The sequence below is a fragment of the Lactuca serriola genome, chromosome 4 (assembly GCF_051521515.1).
Source record: "Lactuca serriola cultivar US96UC23 chromosome 4, Lser_US96UC23_V15, whole genome shotgun sequence".
Lineage (NCBI taxonomy): Eukaryota > Viridiplantae > Streptophyta > Magnoliopsida > Asterales > Asteraceae > Lactuca > Lactuca serriola.
The window spans coordinates 29275354-29292963 of NC_136411.1; positions in this window are offsets into that span (position 1 = coordinate 29275354).

Consider the following 17610-nt stretch of genomic DNA (forward strand, 5'->3'; position numbering starts at 1 on the left):
TGAGACTGTGGCGGAGATCACCGCCAAGTTCAGGGAGAGGGCTCTTCTTGTACCACAGTATGTCGCGGATGAGGAGATGAAGAAGGCTCGGTACCATGATATGTTGAGGGATGACATCAGGGAGTTCGTGAGCAGATTCAGCTATAAGACGCTGGAAGATATGATTTCTCGGGCTAGAGAAAGGAAAATTGATTTGGAGCAAATCTGGAAGAGGAAGCCGGATGAGGTTCAGGTAGCAGCGGGTTCAGGCAAAAGGCCCAAGGGATCGGATTCGAGATCGAGGGATCATCAGGACCGCAGTCGGTGCGGAAAGTGTGGCAGGGCGCACGGGGGCGCGTGCATAAGTGATAGCGGTGGTGCTCGGGATGATCGCATGGCACACACCATAGCTTAGACAGCCTGGGAATGTTTACTCTGATAACGAATATCTATTTTGGGAACTAATACTTTGTTTATGTTTGAAAACGATGAATTTGCTTATCGTAATGTTTTATTAAAATAAATTTTTAGCCTTGAATTTTGGGACGTTACATTACTCATTTACAAAAATGTATCGCCGCACTTCGTCACTTAGACCATTAGCATATGCAACTTTCCCCGATGCACTAGATGAGAATCTTATGATGTTCGGACATACTGCACAATAAAGCCTTCACAAATTTTGTAAGTATATCATGAGATTGTATGGTCCACAATATTTGCGAAAACCTACTTGTAGTAACGTCCAATAATTATAAGATCATTATTTAAACGTGTACGGCTTCCCTTGAATGTTAGGAAACCTAGATTGCCTCTACTAAGAATAGGGCAATTTTCTGAATGCCTATCAAGACCAATACACCCGAGGCGATCATGGTTATCCAACTATCATACTTGAAGTGGTGGCCTCACATGATTTGTGGATATGACATGCATTCTTTGGTTCTGTTGGTTCCCTTAATGACATTAATGTTCTTAACATGTCTCTGTTATTGGACGATGTGTGTAACGGGACCGAACCAGATTCTTCTCTGGAACGTCATATAGTTACGTGTATTATCTTGTGGACGGGATCTATCCGGATCCTGCTTATTTTGTGAAGTCACTGTCTTGTCCACATGATCGCAAACTGTTGAAGCTTAAGAGAACTCAAGAAAACGCGAGAAAATATGTTGAACGAGCATTTGACGCTCTTAAAAAACATTGGCATATTCTTAAATATTGTGTACCTTATATGAAGGAGAAGAAAACGAGTGAGGTGATGTATACTTGTATCATACTGCATAATATGATTCTCGAAGACGAAGGAAATGCAATATGTGAATATAACAAAAAAGAAATCGCTCCATCATGATGTTCTTCGTAGAGACCCAACGAAACATATTTGGACAGTCGACCACATCAATCTCAACGTAGAACAGGACAATGATTTAGAGGGGGAATTTTCCGATGAAGATGTCTTTTAGGTCTATCTATATTTGTTTTTTAATATATAGGTTTCGTAATTTCAATTTCTATGTATTGTATTTTTGAATTCTATGTTTATTTTATGTTTCTTGTAATTTCCTTTCAAGTTTAGTGAAATTATAGCTTTAAAATAATTTGTTCAAGGATAAGTATTTTTAATTATTAATTTAAAAAGTTAGCATGACAAGCGTGACAACTCATGTCCTGTAAATGTCAAAATTTTGGTTGCAGTGTTACAAATATGACGTGACGCCTAAATGGACCGTGCCAAATATAACATCATTTCCTCTGGTCTTAGTATTCATAAAGTGTTTGCTTTTATAAAGAACATAGACTTAAAAAAGTTTATCCATCATCTTTCCTTTTCGAAATATGAATGAAAGTCTTTTAACTATTTTAGACATATTCTAACCTAAAAAAAATTATTAATATTTTTTGTATGAATGTTTTTTTGCTTGAATGCCTCTTTTATTTTTGTAAAATTTTCAAACATTAATATTTTTTATTCGAGTGCCTCTTTTTTAAACTCTTTAGACGTTGAAATTTTTTGTTTGAATGTTTTTTTTTCTTGAATCACTCTTTTTATTTTTGTAAACTCTTCGAACATCTATGTTTTTCTAATGTCTCTTTTTGTAACATCTTCAAATATAAATATTTTCGTTCGAATACCTTTTTTTTATAACCTCTTTAGACATTAATATTTTTTGTTCGAATACATCTTTCTTTTTGTAATATTTTCTTATTTTAACTACAAATAAATACTATAAATATCAACATAATTCATACCATTTTACTTTTTTTATACTACAACACATTGTTTAAAAAATATCTAGTTATCCTATTGTTATTAAACTACAAAATAATTTAGGCAGTCACATTAATCATAATATAGTATCACAATAAAAAAAAAAGTGGTTATGAAAAATAAAAGTGCTATACAATAATACAAAAAATTTAGCATAGATTTGTTAATTATCTATAATCACTAACTTTAAAAAGAAGATTTTATTATGAAAAATATTGACGAAAGATTTGGTATGATTCCAATATGGAATCTTTTATATGAATTGAAATCGAAAGAAATTTGAATATGATGAAACCTTTTAGTGTTGTAAAGTTAGAACTATTTAAATTTCAATATTTAAAAACATTTTTAATTTAAAAAAATCAGTTTATATGAATTTTCGTTTATTTTAACAATCTGAAGACGTTAAAAAACAAAAAATCTTTTTCTATAAATGTGCTCCTCAAATTGTAAATATTTTATCTCTGAAAAACATCACTTAAGAGTAGTTTTGGAGTACTTAAGATATTTATTGTGCTAAAAAAGTATGTATGTATAGTAGCGGTCTCAGAATATTTTCGCAACAGTTCAGCCTTTATTAGATTGTTGTCGAGCTGTCTTGATTATTTTTTCAATTTAGTCTCGTTTCAGACCAGTTCGATCTTCCGGTCTTTTCGTTCTTTTTTATTCGGGTCTAGGGTTTTTTCGGTTCGATTTGGTTTTTTCCTTTTCGATAGTTTCTTTACTACAACAAATGTGTGAATAAAAAAGAAACTTTTCTTAACCCTCAAAATTTCATATCATATAACTTGTATACATAAACTTATCATTAACATAAAAAAACCCTAGAAACTGATTTATATCATTATGTAATTTATAAAACTTAAACATATCATTGATGTATAAATCATAGATTAGATTTATAAGATTACGTCACTTGTAAAACATTAACATATAATCAAAGTGCCACATCCAGAGAGAAATTCCAAAGGTGTGGGTGTGTTTGTAATATTGATATTCTTGGTCGAGGTGGCATATTATTCAGTGGAAGTGATGTTGTACGATGTACTTAGTTTAGAATTTACCTATTGTTCTTAAGTGTCATCAATGGAATCTTATTCAACATTGGTGTTAGTATATGAAGTCATGATCACAAACCTTTTTTCGATTTCGTCTTCCAAATTGTTTGCTTCTATATGGCATAAGCATTCTTCAAGATACGTGTTGTTTATTCTCTTCCATTGAATCATAGAATTCCTTTAGCATCACGAATATTTGCATCGATTCATCAATAAATATACACCCTTAAAGCGGTTAATATCATGTCACTAAGAGAACAACAACATTCCAACCCTATGTTGTTATTATCTTGGAGTGTTAGTATATTTCTAGCGATTCAGGATAGGTCTTTATATTGACCACAATGTTCTATTTAATGACATAATTTTCATACATCCAATTGTGTAAATTCTTCAGCGTTTAGAAGCATTGTTGACTCTTTTAATAATTAAAAGTTCATGTAACAACCTGCTTCTCGCTTTACAATATAATCTAAAATCAACATTTTAGATAGAAGATTATTTACGATAAATAATCTAAATGAAAGTCATAGTAAACGGAAAATAAAATTCGTACATATAAAGATTATCCAAATATGACTCCGTTAGAGGTAGTTATGATTTTTTTAAAGATACAGCACAACAGAGTGCGCACAGAAATCGAATTTTAGAACGATAGATTATTGGGAAAAATAATCTAAACAACAATTGAAGTTCTCTTCTACAGGAGTCTGTCAATATAAACAACATCGAGAACGGAGTCTATATGCAGGAGTTATGCTTTCTGCAACGATCTCTAACAGGTTAAGCCCATCAAAAGTATAAATTTTTGATAGATTGAGAATTAGCTCTTGGGGTCTAAAGGAAAGTTGTATATCTCAAACCAGCAAATCCAACTATTATCATTAACACAAATATATCATATCTCTAAAACAATTTATCTCATCCCGTCGATTCCCACGTATAGATCATATACAACGATCTAACCTAAAGGATCAATATGAACAACAAACTGACGATGCTGCTTCGGAAATTCCCTGGCAGCAAACGAGGATCAATAAATACATCAAATGAGCGGAATGGAATAAGTTTCACCACGAACTTCCATTCGTAAAAACAACAAGACAAATAAGTCAGATGTGGTTATCAAGATAATTGTGCCTAACAGTGTTCTGACACCATGAGGTATTTCACCCCCAGACTCACCTATCCGACAATACAACATCAGACATACCTGGTAGTGGTCTATTACTGACACACTCTATTAAGCAGTCTACGAAGTTCCCTTAATTACTTCGTGAAAGGAAACACTGACACACAAAGCTCATCAAAAGAAAAGTACGGGGAAATACTAATAAAGTACTCTTATACGCTCTCGTACCCCAACACTCAATAGTGTCAAAAAAAGGACTTTGTATATGATAGTACTTCTGGCACATTATAGTACCCTCGTATGAGTAGGACTCGTACCCTAGAAGATAATAATACCCTGGAACAAGCAGCACCTAAGACACAGAGCTTTGAAAAAGACTTGGTACATAGAAAGTACTTTTGTACGTAGGACATATTCCATCGATCATCAATATGCTCGAACAAATTTTCTACTCTCTATTCCAATCACACACGTACCCTTAATAAGATACTACCCAATATCCAAAGTTAATTGAACTAAGTATCTATTTTAAGTCTTATTTCATCACTAAGCAAGCCTACAATACTTATAAACAACTTTCAATACTAACTCTGTTACGGCAACACTATCGTAAATTAGTGTAATATTATATACAAGGTATTAAGTATTAACATAAATTTATCTTCTCATTTATAATACTTCTATTATTATTATTATTATTATCATGTAAATACATCTTAACACATATAGAACCATGTCTTGTTCGCATAGCATATATCATCAAATCTACATATAACACATATTTCCAGATAATAAGCATATATCTCACATATAAACTTTCAACATATATTTAATATCTTTATTAATACTTGTATTAAAATAATGTTCATGAAAATGACTATATACTCAGTTGTTAAAGTGACGACTTGAAATTTGGGCACCACTTCGCTTCTAGCAACTGTCTTTTCCTTTGACGTAACCTAACATTATTATCGCTAAATTTTAGTCTAATATTTATTGAGACTAATTATTAGTCTAGATTCATCATTAACTTAAATTCTACTTTCATGATCTATCAAGTAAGGAACCACCAGGTAGGATCATATCGGAGGTAGTGTCTGTTTCGTATACAAAGTATACTGTTTGGAAATCTCATTTTAAACACCTCACTAAATCACAGCCTAGACATCATCCCCGTAAGTAGATCAATCAATATAACAACTTTAAATCACTGATAAATCTTATTTATAGGTTCATAATAACGAATTATGACTATAATATAAGTTACACTGAAAACAGAATAATGTAGCCTAACTTATCGGGCATTTAACGAAAACCAGGAAATTACGTTGGCAGAACTCCAACTCTAAAAACTTATTTCGTCGGCTTTTGACGACTCGGAGTTTCTATATTGCACCCAAAACTAGGAGAAATCGAACAAGAAAGAAAGAAGGATTCTAGAGAGAGTTTAGAGGAATGGAGTAAAGAAATATGAAGAATTCATCCTGTATTTATAAGGGTTTGATCATAGAGTAGGCCGTAAGTTTCGTCTGTATCTTAGCGTACGAGATCCTTTTTCTTCGTTCTTTACATCCATGCATTGGTATTTACGAGTACTATAACTTTCATTTAGAATCTGTTGGCTAATTCTCATTCTATCTCAAATTTACAAAGATGTATCGAATTTATCGCGCTCGAAGAGTAAGGGCTAAGTTTCATCCATATCATTAACATAAGAACTGTATTCTTGATGTTCTTTATATCCACGTGTTGGTATGTACGAGTGCTACAACTTTCATTTAGACTCCATTAGCTAATTCTCATTCTATCTTATATTTACAAATCTATATCGAATTCGCCACGTTTGAAGAGTAAAGACAAAGCTTCGTCCATATCTTTAACATACAAGATCTATTCTTGACGTTATTTATATCTATGTGTTTTTATTTATGAGTGCTACAAATTTCATTTAGACTCCATCGGCTAATTCTCATTCTATCTTAGATTTACAAATCTATATCGAATTCGTCGCGCTTGAAGAGTAGGGACTAAGTTTCGTCCATATCTTTCACATACAAGCCCCATTTTTTATTGTCTTTATATCATTGAGCTCCTATAAATGATATCTTCAATTATCGTTTAGTTTGTGTCAACTAGAAATCGGTTGATCTAAAATTCGATTTTCGGGCTGTATACTGCTACACTGAATCTTAAAAAAATCATAACTTCCTCTAACGAAGTCAGATTTGGACGTTGTCTATATGCAGGCTCTCGGTTTAACGTATACAACGAATTTTTTTTAGATCGCTAAGTTTAAAAAGTATTTCTTCTAAAATTCACTTTTTACGATATGCGGAGCCGTGCCGGTTTAATCGCAAACTTCAATGAGTCATAACTTCTTCGTCATAAGTCGGATATCAACGTTCTTTATATGTATGGAATCCTTGTGAACTATACTCTAACTTTGGATAAGATTATTTATGCTAAATAATCTTCTGTCTAAAAGTCATTTTAACGCTTCTTATCTCTAATTTGACTTGCCCGAATCTGCGGGCGTTACAAAAAGTTAGTAAGGGTTGATGGCAGAATGAACAAAGTATGGAAGCCTATAGATCCACATATATGTAGTTAGGGTTGATGCCAGAACGAACAAAGTACGAGATCCGATATACCCGTATAGATTTCATGGCAGAACGGTTAAAGTACGGGAGCCATTATGTGTATTTATGTATAAGTATTGGGGTATATGATATATTGGGGGAACTCACTAAGCCTAGCGCTTACCCAATTGTTTATAAATGTTTTTTCAGGAATTTTACTGGTTCGCAAGAAGAGCAAGGTTCAACTGTACATACGCGCATTCATAATCATGTTTCCGCACGATGTAATAAATACTTTAATGTAAATGAATATTTTGAATAAACAAAAATGGAAAATTTTGGGTTGAAAATTGAGACGTTACAAGTTGGTATCAGAGCCTTGGTTTGAGCAAACTGGATGACCACTCATGTGATTCCAGACTCAAACTAAGGATCTGAATAATTAATAATAAAAATATTTATAAAAATATATAATACAAAAACGAAAGAATGTGATGCATACAGTCAGCCAAAGCCCAGAAAGGAAAGTGGTTCCCAAAATATCCATATTGTTTATATATGTTGGTATATGAACTGTTAGAAATGCATGCTAGTATGTAGGCTAAGGATCTTTCAGGAATTGCCAGAGTGGAAATTGCCTGATAAATTAGATGCCTTATAGCCTAGGGATTGGCTTGTTATTTGCTACTTAGAACCTATACTAATATTATTTAGCGATTTGATAAATACTTTAGGTTGCATATTCCTAGAATTAAATAGTTGTATATTGCTTGATTTGGCTCTATTACACAGCTCTCGTTTGAGTCCAACCACTGCAGTGTCGTATCATTCAGTCAACAGACTATTTGATTCTAGAGGCATGCAATAATATTCATCACATAATCAATTAGTATTGGTAGAAGTTCTTCCTCGAAAAATAGCAAGATAAAGTAGAAGTAATCCTAGAAGTAGAGCCTAGGAAATTTAATATAGGCTCAATAGGACATATATTCGTAAAATAGGACGTCGGTAGAGACGCAAAATCCTAGTGGAATCTAGAAAAATCTATTGTATGTGCTTGTTGGGACATATAAATATATCTTTAATGGTCATCATGTGTAATGTTAAGAGGTGACTTGGATACCATGGGACACTTCTTAGAATGAGTATGAGCAGGTGTGGAATGTAGTATAAGGGCCCATACTATCGAAAGCACATGGTTCATACTTGGGTCACGAAGAGTTGCAAAGTTCCAAACGCAATTGTAGTTTAGTAGATAGTATGGCTAACACTATAAATTCTTTATGCGTCGTTTCCATCATTACCTGTGGTATGGTATAATTCTAAATTTGAGCCCAAGTGGCCATATAAGATTGATTCCGAATAAAGTAGATTTGCATAAGTAAAAACCTCGTCTGACATATTACCGAGTTTAGTTATAAAATTTAAGAATTAGATGATCAAGGAGATCGAATGAAGAAATTTCAACCTTCGTTAAGGATGAGAAACAAATGCGAATGATATCTGCCGTAATATGTATGTCACATGAAGGAGGTAACCTTCTATGTTTAATGTTGGACTCATAGAGACAAGATTCTAGTACGTTATAAACCCTTTTGTGTCATACAAATTATGTAGTAACGAGTTATGTTATCCGGCAGAATGTTGACTACAAGTCATGGAGAAAAGAGCTTTGGGACAGACATTGATGAAACAACCCTATATTATTGGATTACCATTGATATCTCATAGGCCTTACTAGAAGAATTGCCAGGTGTAGTTAGAACAACCACCAGTAGATTGATCGTTAGGTTCAAGGAGAAGATGTCGACCAGTCAAAATGTTGGTGAGGTAGTAAGGACAATACAAGAAGGAGAGTTTGGTTTAGGAACATGAGTATGAAAGAGGAAACCAACAAAGGGCCCAACTATGCCAAAGGAAGCCAAAAGTGAAAGGCCTAGCATGCTCAAGAGTCATATTAAAGTGATATTACTAAATAACATATGATACTAATGGGTCACACTAACAACAACTTGATACAATTAGTTATTTATTAGAAATTGATTTTAATAAATATTCAATAAAACACTTATAATTAAATTGGAAATTATTTATTTAATGGAAATAATAAATTCCATTAGCAAGTAACTTAATATATACATTATATGGTATGATTTATAAGTATTAAGTCATGTACAAACTTTTGGACTGATCGAATCCTTTTGTCTTTTTCCTAAAAGACAAAAGGCATACTTATGACATGGAGACATACTTATGACATGGAGACAAGTTTGTCTAAAGTTGAAGGAACCAATGGTTAATAACTTCACTTTTAGGCACTATAAATATGAGGCTTCCACTCTTGAAGTTCTTGCCTCATTCTCTATTGCTATGGACGGGAGTTTCTCCCTCCCTCTCCATATCTTCTCTAGTCTTACACTTTGAAGATTTGATGCTTGCATTTTGCTCTCTTTGAACCATACCTTGTTTGGTTCAAAGCTTAAGAGTTTTATACAAAGAACTAGCATTCTACATCAAGTTGAGTCATTGTTGGTGTCTCAAAGGTTTCACATTCTTTATCAACTTCCAAGCCTCCAAGATGACCCAAAGAACTACAAAGGTTGTTATTTCTTCACCTCTTCTTTGGTTGGTGTTTTTATATTTCTTAAACTTGCAAGAAGATCCTTGGTAGGTATAAAATGTTTATGTTATTTTAAAAAATTAAAGTCTTCTGTTGCCATATTTTTCAAGTTTATGAAACTATTTTTGAACTAAAACCCAACAATTGGTATCCGAGCCACCTTGAAAGTTTGGTTAGATTATTTTTTTTTTTTTTGATTTTTGGAAATCTTAGTTTTTGGAAAATATGGATAACTTGTTTTTGTATAAAAATAAGTTCATACATATTTTCTATGACAACTTTTTGTTATTTTATGTGACAAAAGTTTCATGCATCTTTTTTCATCTAAAATTGTCTTAGAAAAACAAAAGTTGTATTATGTGTATGTTGGTGTATATGATGTACATACACTAGCCAATGATCATTGCGTTGTTATGTTGTTGTGTTGGTTATTTTTATTATAAAATGATTGTAATAATTTATTTATTCATATAGTACGTAATAACTAATAGATTAGCTTTTCTTGGTTATTTTGTAAAGTAATAGATTAGTTTTTAGAATTGATTTATTTGTACAAAAATGTCACAAGAAATCAAGTTTGAACCATTTTTGAAGACAAAAGGAAAAATTTTCGAGTTCAACATGTGTTGGCAGAACATCACACTTTCTGAAAAAGTGTCATGAATGTTACACATGTACTGAAAAGGTGCTGAGCAGAAAGATGACATTTTCTGAAAAGTGTCATGAAAGCTACAGTCTTTCCTTTAAAGAAGCTTTTCATATCTTTTGCAAGCAATGCGTGTTTACTCAAGTGGGAGCTTCTTCAACAACATTAAAAGAAGATTTTTGGTCCCCTTAAATTTCTCTTTAGGAATGGACTTGGCATTTTTCTGTTGGCTCACAAAAATGTTAGTAGTTGGTTATGTTTATGCACATATCTTTTTATGCATGTTTTGTATTGTTTATTTTATGCATTATTTTGTGTGGTTGTAAAAATTAGTTTTTCACATGGTAAAATAATTTTGGACAAAATAAACATCATATGGAGTTTTTTTTTTCAAAGTTGGAGATAAGATGTAACAAGTTATTATTTTAAAATAAAACCTGGTTTTATAAAATCGTTAATAACAGCACATTTTGAAATACTTCATTATAAGTTTTTAAATGGTGATTTTATAACTTATACAAACTCCAAATATATAAGTAATAAAATGAATTTTTATTAAAGATATAAAAGGTTTAAATGCATTCAAACTTTATACCGGTTATTAAAATTGAATTGCGTCTAATTATATAAAAACTAGCTTTTATATAGAACCTTTAAAAGTGATTTTCTTTTGCAAATTGATACCATGGTTTATTATATGCATGTAATACCATGATATCATATGGTTTTAAACTAGAATTATAAAACATATAAAGACCTTTTTTACAAACCTCAAATCTATGCAATCCTTTTGAAGAACACTCACACGTCTCTTGTATGCACTAGTGGGATAAAGGATACCTAAACAATTAGTGTTATCTTTTGATGGCCGGGGTGTATTCGCGATTTCTATAACCAAGTTATAGGTTGATTACACAATTTTTTCAAATTGGACGATTTGATCGTAAATCTTTTGTGATAAATGATACATAAGCAAGAGAGTTTCGAGGCATAGATGAGATCAAACATGTCTAATAAATTTTTTATTAGCGATCCTATAAATCTAGGAATTATATAGCAAAATATAATTGATAATTGATATCTACCGAGTTGAATTCAAAAGGATGGGATAAAGGATACCTAACCATTTATTTGTTTTACAACTTGGATCCTAGACTTCGATAATTAATGTTTTTGGAAACTAAAGGGTATTAATTATTAAATATTAAATATTGAAAATACTAAATGAATTTTGTCAAAAATTTTGTAGTTAAGTAATCCATTCTCATTATCATGTATTGTCATTTTCTTTAATGACTTAATGAAACAATAACATTCAATACATACAACTTCAATGAATGAGTTCATGTCTTAACAGATAATCGCATGAAAGATATGAAATTGTATACACTTAAAGGTCCAAGTCATAAATTATTTGCTTTGAGTAATGAACCTGAACATGATACCTAGTAAAGGCATCACCGTGATGCTTAAGATGTTTCTAAATCAAGCTAGGAATAGTTATTCATGACTTCTAGGAAGTCTTGGTTAATTTAAACATATATCTGATGATATAACAAGTCAAACAATATTCCAATAAATACATTGATACTTTATTTAAAGCTAGTCTAAACATTGGAATAATGCAAGTCTAAAAGAATCACCTTGTGTGATCCAGGAGGCCCATGTTTTATGGACTGAACACCTTTAAGCCCAAGAAATCTACTAAAGCCCACATAGATGGATCTTGTTTCTTTTGTGAAGAAACTAGACACACGAATAGGATTTACTCCTCTTATTTGGAAAGAAAGTTTGGAAGAGACTAGCACTTCTTGTATCTACTAGATAAAACTCATACTTTTCATAAAACACTTAGGTACTTGGTACTTTAAAGTTAATCTAGTATTTGTAAATGGATTGCAAATATTTATTGAAGAGTACCCAAGTTGAGCACAATCAAGTTGGAACTACACTCTAGGAGTTTAGTTTATTATTTATTATTGGAACATAAATTACTTGTAACGTAAAAAAAATATTTGTTTTGGAACAAAGTATGTTTTAATTTAGCATGTCTAAATTTATGTCTCAGTTATTTTATTCAAATGTTTGATAATTTACTTAATCATTTTTCATAACGATAATATTCATATTCTGAAATGATTTACTTCTATTTATGAGACTAGATCTCTTAATAGAATTGTGAAGTAAATATCAACATTTTTATAAATAAATTGAAGTTCTATATACAAGCACTTTTGACTAAAACTTGTTTTAAATCAAACTTATCTTGGACATTGTTATCTTTATTATATAAATGGCATTCACATATTTGAACTTCAATAAAGGGATCTTTGAAGGCAAATAATGTAGTTTGTTTGATATATGTGAACCTTATGAAGAGGATTCCTAATGATATTTTCACTAAGGTGTAGAGAAAATGTTTAAGGAACTATACACTTTGGTGTATGACTTCCTTTCTAATGAATGTATGAGATTAAGCTCAAGATACCAAATCAACTTTATTAACAACTATAGTAGTTTTAATTATATTTTACATGGTAAAGCATAATTGTGAAATCTTTGTTGAAGGTTTCAAAAGTTGAGATGCAAACCGGTAAGAACCATCTAAAGCTTTAATGATAATAAAGGATGAATAAAACCTTACTTGGTATGATTTACTTTATAATCAGTAGAAATATCCTCCTTTAATCTTTTTGGGATAATACTTCAATCACTATTAATTGTATCTTGAATACAAATACCAACTAATAAGTAAATTAAATACTTTATAAGATTCAGTATAGAAAGGATCCATCCTCATCTTACTAAATGTTTTATGGATTTGAGGCCAATGTTGGACTAAAGCTTCTAAACCCAAAATCTACGAAATACATATTTGTATAACACTCTAAATGTGGCTTAGATTATTATATGCAAACCCGCCAAGAATATATCCTCTTATTCTTGTGAAAGCTAAGTTAGTATAAAGCAAGCTTCTAATGACAAAGCGAGTGAGAGGTACATGGAACTTGAAGCATCTCAAGAACCATAACCTTATGTAGTAATAGTTGACACTAGTTTTAACAAAGATTATTAAAATTGAATAATAGTTATTTAAAAACACAAATTGTTCACATTAATGGTAGAATTCATTTATGACTTAAGAAATGTGGAATCTCTCATTGATGATATTTATTGATGGTTTCTGGAAAATCCATCAAATACCAAGATGTTATGTCAGATCTCGAATTTGATAAATGACATAGAGTCGTGAACATGAGATGAAATCCATGTATGAGAATCAAGTATGGGCTTGATTAAAATTTGTACCTATATCAAGGCTAGAAAGAGTAAATCATTCTTCTAGAGAGAATAAATTACATGGATAACCATACACATTTAAAGCAAGACTTGTTATAAAAGGATTTTCTTATACTCATGTCATTGACTATGGTCCTCATCATAATCATAACATTGACTATGATCAAACCATTCTTACAAGTAGCTATGATTAGATCAATAAGGATATTGTTTACTATAAATTCATATTCTTAATATGATATATAGTAAATAGATTTCAAGAAAGACCGATTTTTCTTAATACACATCTACTAGAAGATATCTATATAGATTAGCTTGGAAGTTTTCTTGATCCATGTTATCCTAACAAAATGTGTAGAGCTTGAGATCCACTTGTTGACATAAAGCAAACATCTTAATGTTGCAATCATCATTTTAATATAAAACCACAAAGTATGTTTTTATATCAAAATGAATAGAGCCTGTGTGTTTACTAAGAACTAGTGGGATCATAGTGAAATTCCTAATCTTGTATGAATAAGATATACTTAATATTTGAAGTCACATTCTCACTAAGAAATATCATATTCACCTTGACTCGGAAAGTGTTTCTAAAATGAAAGACTTAGGAAGGAGAAGATACATTCTTGGAATGTAAAATCTATAAGGTATAGATAAAATGAATGTTAAAAGTTTCATGTCCTTATACATATATTGGCAATATCTTGAAAGAGATCAAGACACAAGATTCTTTTGGAGAATTCTTGGCGTTGTCTTATGGCACCATTTTGAGCTAGCCTCAAAAGTACATATCTCATACGCTTGAACTAAATGAAATGATTTATATTCTATTTGCTTGGCAAACGAATTCATCATTTACGCCATATTATGCACGCGGCAAGGTATTTGATCATGCTGTAAGCATGTCATAGGATACTAATTGAATACATGGTTATGTCACTGGATGACTAAGAGAGCATTCTAAGAGTACTTTAGAAGAACTAAGAGAGTGTATATGAGATGATCAGTTTAGAAAGAATCTTTATGGAAAGAGATACACAAGATGTTAATTTCTAAACAGATACTAATAATTATGAATTATGTTGAAGATATTATGCTACGTAATTGGGCCAATGTTATTTAGTATATTTTGTATTCACGGTTTGGGCCTATCCAACCGTGTTTGTCTTTCTAGGGTTTAGTTTATAAGGCGCATGCATGCATCCTTATCATTCACGCTTTCTTAATTATCTCATTTATTGTTCTGTAAACCCTAGCGCACCTCTACAGAGGAAATTCTTAATCGAGCTCTTATGGGGTGTGACTGTATTTTAATCATTCGACATACAGATTGATTCATTGATTGTTCTTGTGTTTATTGTTCTTATTTATTTACCTATTAAAGATCTAATCGATCTAAAGAGTTTTTAACTCATCAATTGGTATTAGAGCAGGAGGCTGTGTAATCTATACACATCTCTTTTGTCGAAGAAGGTTTCAGGGTTTTCCGCTAATATTGATCTCTGTTAGAAGCCGTCATCTTGTTGTTGATGTAGTTCTTGGATTTCGATTTTACCCTAACTTTGTTTACAAGTCTGATCTTGAACAGGTTTTTCGCAATATCATCATGTTACACGACGATTCCAACACAAACCCTATCAATATCTCCAACAACATTGGATCCACAACTAGGATTCCCATTCTATATACTCAAGATTATGAAGTATGGACACATCACTTTGAAGACTAAGTGATCGGTTCTGAAGACAATGGGTATTTAATTTGGGAAGCGATCACTGTAGGTCCGTTCGCTCGCTCTGGCACTAACCGAATCATAAAGACTCAAAAGTAGTACAACCAACTTATGGTTAATGTTAAAGATGTTCCTAAAAATGAAAAGGATAAGTTTGTATGAAATATTAAAGAGCTTAGAATGATCAAATTTTCCCTACAGTCTGACACCTTTCGGTTGGTTAGCTCATGCACGACGGTGAAAGAGGTTTGGGACAGGTTGAAAGAGTTGTATTCTACCGATGAGGATCTTGAACATTCGATCCAGACTCTATTGCTTTCAGAGTGTGGAGACTTCAAGCAGAAACCTAAAGAGAAGCTTATCCAAGCCTTTGATTGCTTTAATCATCTTCTTAGCAAAATCATAAAGCATGGCATAGAGAGGAAAGTTATTGAGCAGAAGGTCACATTCGTGAATGGCCTAAGATCCGAATGGATGGTTGTATTGTCTACTGTAAAGCCCCATGAACAATTCAAGGCTTACTCTTTGGCGAAGCTAGTGGGGATACTAAAGTCACATGAAGGTGCAGTGACTAAAGAAACGAATGTGGTTTCTAGCATGGTTTCTTTGGCCCTAATTTCCAATGGGAAAGAATGCAGTTGAAGAAGATGAAGGTTTAGATCTTTATGAATTTGATCTGACCAATGAAGAATATGCTGTGATGGTTTCAAACCCAAAGAAGTTCATTTGCAGAAGGTTTCCCACTAATAAGAACTGAAATTGGCAAGGAAACTACGGTTCAGAGAGGAACCAAAGATCACTCCCCAACAAGAAGAACCGAAGAAGGAGAGCAATATATCAAGTGACTCAGGATTTAACTGTCACTTTTGTGGAGGCAAAAACCACTTTGCCAAGGACTGTATGTTGAGGAAGATGATAGAGAAGAATGTGAGTGAAGACGATGAAGCATACTACCTGCGAAAGCTAGAAGAGATTAAAAAGAAGAAAGCTGCTGCAAATAACACTATGAATGTTCTTATTGTGCTGGAAAATGTTGCAGATGATGAATTTGGTGGTGTTGAAGTCTGGTCTACTGACTCATAGGATGATGAAGTGAGAAAGCCTACACATGGCAGGGCTTTCGTGGAAAAAGAAGATGAGTATGTTGCTGAAGGAAAGTGTTTGATGGTGACAGCTGGAGTGTCACAGATGAGGGGTTACACCACTGATGGGGGTCAAGATGAAGCGAAGGAGCGAGAAGACAGGTGCTTCACTGCCAAGCCTGTTGGTGAGTAGATCAATGAATGCGACTAGTTGTGACATAAGAACATGGTTTGGCATGCGGAATTAAAGCTTGCACAATTGAACATGGTGATTTGGGTGTTTAAGAGATATATTGAATGTATATGGTGTTACACAAAAAGGATCTAGATCTAGACTACATAAATAACAGACTTACACACTCACTTTTACATCTCTCAAGCACACCTCTACAAGTGGTATGAACCCACTATTTATAGAGGTGTTTACATGTCTCTCTCTCACTCTCTATCTCTCATTAGTCAAAAGGCAAATACTCCACATGCAAGTGGGTCTACACAACTTAAACATTTACAAAGTCATGAATGAATAACTTTGCACCCCAACATTCTCCCCCTCAAAGTTAGGAATGAATGACCCACTTCAAATCTTCCAAAATCAAGCACTACGCGGTTCGAGCCTCAAAGGTGACACATGTCTAAATGAACTTCAATCTTCAAATCTTCCATAACTCTTCAATTTGGGCTCTAGGATGTGAGACCATACAATCCGAGCAGCAACGAATGATTAACTCCAAATAATCACCCCAAAGTTTCGCATAAAAACACACCCCAAAAATCTTCAATAAACCAAACACATTTCGAATACATCACTTCCGAACTTCCAATTGCATCATCTCGTAATATTCAAAACTTCAAGATCACTTCGGTCTTCAAATCCGCGTAATATGAAAAATCCAAGTTCGAATTTCCATATAAAACTTCTCCCCCTTTTTATAATCGAAATTTGATTATAAAACTCCAAAGGAAAAAGAACGTGCTCTATTTGGAATTTTTCATGTCAAAACTCCAAACTCCAAAGGAAAAAGAACGTGCTCTATTTGGAATTTTTCATGTCAAAACTCCCCCTTAACATGTGGCCTAAACTTTGTGCTTCAATCCGGAAAATCCAAAAAATATTCAATTTTTATTGTCGTTCACGGATCGCCTTTGACAAAATTTCTCAAAAATGGGTAGAAATTGTCAATTTCAAAATTCTGCAGTGACCCGGTGC